General features: G+C 46.0%; 1 protein-coding gene across 1 annotated transcript in view; it reads right to left on the bottom strand.

The window, feature by feature from the left end:
- The window catches only part of RGS6 (regulator of G protein signaling 6), a 463,491-nt gene that overhangs the window by 12,802 nt on the left and 445,639 nt on the right, over positions 1-5,050 (bottom strand). The window lies entirely within an intron of this gene.

The raw sequence follows: 5,050 nt of genomic DNA, 5'->3' as shown, positions 1-5,050 counted from the left end.
GGCTCAGTGAATAGGAGCGTTGCCCCGCGGCCAAAAGTTCCTGGGTTTCTGGTCAAGGGCACAACCCCGGGTTGTGGGCTTGATCCCCAGTGTAGGGCCCCCAGGAGCCAGCTGATCAAGGATTCTCTTTCATCATGGAGGTTTCTATCTCTCTCTCCTTCCCCTTTCCTTTCTGAAACCAATAAAAATATTTTTTTAAAAAAGTTAAGGCAACAATATATTTTTTTTAAAAAAGTGAAAAGCCAAGGGACAAATTCCCCCCCCCCCCCCCCCCCCCGCCCTAAAATGATAGGTACAGCTGAGAGTGCTGCAATTCTGGGCTGAGTTGTCAAGAAATTTTTTTTTAAACCTAAATATGTACAGAGCATTACTTTAGTGTTGTAGGGACTTATAAAAGGAAAAGAAGACAAGAGCAAATGCCTACTCCCATCAAAGAACTTTTATATCCAGAGGTGCTGGAGCCTCAGACACTGTGGCGAGGTGGGCATCTCAGCAGATACCATAGGTCAGGAAAATAGTGGAGCTTGGACAGCTAGGAAGCCTATGAGAGAACCTGCAGGGAACAAAGCCAATGGGCAGAGTTGGTCCACCCCATTCAACTGTCAATCCATTTGATGAACAGATTTCCAGTCCAATCTAATCCAATCCAATCCAATCCAATCCAATCCAATCCAATCCAATGCAATGCAATGCAATCCAATCCAATCCAATCTCAATGAAGTGTTTTTTTAGGCCTGCTCTGTTTTGTTTGTAAAGAATGATGTACTTTTAGACAAGCTCTGCCTAATGGCAAAGAGTCACCGGGGCCTTCTAATTCCTTTGCAGTTTCCCTCAGTATAGAACTCTATAGCCCACAGGTCAAGGTCTCCCAACTTCAATGGGAGAGTGGATATTCATGAAATGGATGGATGGGGCGAGAGACGAATTGAGCAGACCCAGTGACACAGTCCTTGGGACATCATTGGATGTTCTGAGACTTTAAAAATTGAAGCGAGGCAGCCACTGCACCAGCCAGTGGACTCTCATCTCCCGCCTGCAGTCTGTGGAGGCTCTGGGAAGAGGCAAATGCCCCAAGGAAGCCTTAGGTTCTTGGTGCTTCCTGTGGTTTCAGTCTGTCCTCCAAAACCCACCAGCAAAGCTGTGGACTGCACACCCCGAGACTGAGATGTCGCTTGGCTCTAGCTCACTCTGCCCACCACCATCTGCTCCCCCCTCTTGTAGCTCAAAGCCTTCGAAGCTTTCCTACTGTCTTCAGGGAGAAAAAATTCATATTTCTTAGGATGACCCTCCAGGCCCCACAAATATGGCTCCTATATATTTTTTCAGCATTCCCCCCCCCCCACCCCCAAGAACTCCTTTCAAGAGCAGGCATCTTCTTGGGAGAACTCTTTTTTGATCCAGCTTGGAATTATGAGGCCCCAGGGAATGCAAGAGACATTAAGGTTTGTGAGCACACATGTATGCATACGTAGCACTTCTTACTTATATAATTTTCAGGGCTATTGGCTCATCTGATTCCTCAAAAATCCTTAGAGGGTTGAAGAGAAGACACCACCCTCATTTTACAGATGAGGAAACTAAGGCACAAAGTGAAGGTCCTTGCCTGAGACACATAGCAAGTGGGTGGCAATGGGGTCCTCTGAGGCCCCACGGTTGGAAATAGAGATTTCAATCCCCGACATAAAGAACTGAGTCCTTTAAAGAAAAAAAAATCATGGCCCATTTTTCCGTTTTTTCTCCTCTCACAAGGCTAAATCTGTGAAATTGGAACAACACAGCAAACAGCTGAGGGCTATGGTCACAGCCCACAGACCTTTATGGAAGATTTGGTCTTGGCCCAAATTTTCAAAAAAGCCAAATGGATCAGCAAAACACAAGTGCAAATGCTGGGCTCCTGCTGACAGGGTAGCTTGTGAAATATTTCCACAGGAAGCAAACACAGGCAATTAACTTTGCTATAACAATGCATGTGGTCAAATGAAAACCGAATCCTCAGAGAGAGCCCGCACCCCGCCCCAGTCCCCATTTCAAATGGATCCATAAATCTGGCCGGGCCTTCATCTGACTACTGACCCCTAATAATAGGGCACATGCTCACACTTCCATCGGCATTCTGACTGGGGTGGGGGGCGGGGAGGGCTCTGAGAACCATTGTGACCAGCTGAGGAAGCTACCCAGAGCTCCTGATCCCAGGTGGGGTCGGGCCTTAGGTGTCACCATTCCCACTTGTCAGATGGGCAAGCTGAGAAGAGCAAGCTGGAAGAACGTAAATGTATAATCTTAGACAAAGTATGTGGCAGAAGTAGAATCAAAGCCTGCTCCTTGACATTGGGAACCACAGTTTCTACAGCTCTCAGAATAATAGCCAAGTCCTCAGCACTGACCACCCAAGGGCAGTGTGATCTGAACAGCAGACCCTTGGCCAGCAAGTTGGGAGATCTGAGTGCAAGTCCTGGCTGGTAAGGGGTTGCTAAGGATCTGAACCGCCTTTCCTTACCTGGAAATGTCAGCAACACAGCTGTGTAGCTGGTGCAGGCAGCAGAGGGGGCCAGGAAGGGTAAGGCAGTGTGAGTGTCATGGTGCTGGCTGACTTCTCCTTGGTTCACTCTATGCAGAAACCTTTGCAGATGGGAGGCGAGGGGGTGGGGGGGGTAGGGGTGTGGGGGTGTGGGGGGGGGGGGTTACTGTTACCACAGCAAGATGAAGTCTCCTCTAATCTACTCTCCCAAATAAACTAAAGATGAATCACTCCCAGCCCTCTATCTCTAGCACTCTAGATTTCTTGAAGCATTTTAATGATTTTCATGCATAGGAATCTGAAACTATGGCTTGGTGCTCAAATCCAGCCCACTGGCTATTTTTTTTCATCTCTCTCTCTCTCTCTCTCTTCCTTCCTCCCTCCCTTCCTTCCTTCCTTCCTTCCTTCTCCTTCCTTCCTTCCTCTCTCTCTCTCTCTCTCTCTCTCTCTCTCTCTCTCTCTCTCCTCCCTCCCTCCCTCCTTTCCTCCCTCCCTCCCTCCCTCCCTCCCTCCCTCCCTCCCTCCCTCCTTTCTTTCTTTCTTTCTTTCTTTCTTTCTTTCTTTCTTTCTTTCTTTCTTTCTTTCTTTCTTTCTTTCTTTCTTTCTTATTTCTTTATGTCCCGCAAGCTAAGAATTATTTTACTGTTTAAATGGCTGAAAAAAATTAAAAGAAGAATAATACTTCATGAAAAGTTGTATGAAATTGAACTCTGTCCATAAAGTTGTTTTGGAACATAGCCACGCCCACTCATTTATATTATTTACATTATGTTGTTGGGGCGTAGTTGCTCTTATATGGCAGAATTGAGTAGCAGTGACATAGACCATATCACTCACAAAGGCTGAGCTTTATACTACCTGGCCCTTTACAGGAAAGTTTAGTTTTTAACCAACCCCTGGTTTAGTGTAAAAGGCGGGCTACAGAATCACCCTATTTGCATAATCACCCTATACATTTTAATTGAGGAAGAAAATACCCTAGAATAGATGTTATCTCTGGGTGCTAAGGTTATGTGCAATTTGAATTTTTTCACCAAACATGTAAAATATAAAAGTATAAAAAATATTAACAACATTAGAAAAATAAAATAGTAAATATTTGTCATAGCCTACAGTGGGTCAGACACTTTTAACTGCTGACATGCTTAATTTCACCTAATCCCCTTCCTACCCCCATGCATAAGTTGCTCTGTACTACAGATGAGGAAGGGAAGACTGAGTTTAAGTAACTTGCCCAGGGTCACACCACGAGTCAGAAGCAATTTGTACATTTATGGTGGGAACACACAAACAAAAGGGAGCAGGTTGAAAACAGAAATTGGTTTAGGAAGAGTGTTTTGTTTGAATTCATAGGAGACCAATCATAACAGATACTGAGGAACTTAGAGATGCTTAGGGTACCCTCACGTCTAGTCTACCTCAAGAATGAGATATAATGTATTTGGAAGTAGCCGAAAAATGGCAGAGCACTCTACCAACAAAGGCTGTGTATTCAGAAACCTGTCAAGGCACAACCTGCCAACTCCCCAAGACTGCCCATCAAATCCTTCTGGAATCGGAAACCACATAAATGTCAAGAATAGAGGACTGATCTACTAAATTATGGTGCTTCCACACAATGGAAGCTACGCAGCAGTGAAAGAACCAGGCGAGAATCATACTGTTGCTGTTGCTGCTCGTGTTGGCATTACGATCTCGAGTCTGCTCTGTGGTAAAGCAGGATAAAGCTAATGAGCAATTACATCAAGTCTGACTGCTATCACCCATGGCACCCTTGAGAGCCAGGATTCTCAGCGTAGAGAAAGGAGGCACAGATGTGAGAAAGAAGAGGTTAACTAAAATCCCCTGTTGTTTTCATTTTGAATAGGAAGTATCAGTATGAACACAGAATGTATTTTTATCACCAACAACCACCACGTATTTCCTAGCTCTGTCCACAGAAGAGGCCCAGAAGCAATGATCAACTCAGGAACAATGAGCATCCCCAAGTGCTCAGGTTATGGTCCCTGAAGACCATTTCCCTCTAAGACAGCGGTTCTCAACCTGTGGGTCACGACCCCTTTGGCAGTTGAACGACCCTTTCACAGGGGTTGCCTAAGACCATCCTGCATATCAGATATTTACATTACGATTCCTAACAGTAGCAACATTACAGTTATGAAGTAGCAACGAAAATAATTTTATGGCTCTCAGCCACTTGGTTTGCCGTTGTGTCGGTAGAGGGAAAAAATGGCGGAGGCTTAGATGGACGTGTTGGTGCTTTGTCCCGGAGCAGATAGGGGCGAGGAGCTGAAACGGGTAACAATCAGCCCGATCAAGCTGGGGAGGTTCAGCTGAGAGACAGTCTGCAGCCAGGAAAGACAGAGAACTCCTAAAAAATGCGGATGGTTAGAGATTGAGGCTGAAACCTCGCCCTGGGCGCCAGCGCAGCGCGAGACCGCGCCATCTTAGGGAGCTGTTACCGGCATCCAGAGATCGGCTCCTAACCCGGCGGCTACTAACCCGGAGCAACGACTCGCAAGCAACGCGACT

Source organism: Myotis lucifugus, unplaced genomic scaffold, assembly GCF_000147115.1.
Source record: "Myotis lucifugus unplaced genomic scaffold, Myoluc2.0 scaffold_207, whole genome shotgun sequence".
NCBI lineage: Eukaryota > Metazoa > Chordata > Mammalia > Chiroptera > Vespertilionidae > Myotis > Myotis lucifugus.
The sequence above is the reverse complement of the archived record's forward strand: the minus strand, read 5'-3'. Positions and strand labels throughout refer to the sequence as shown.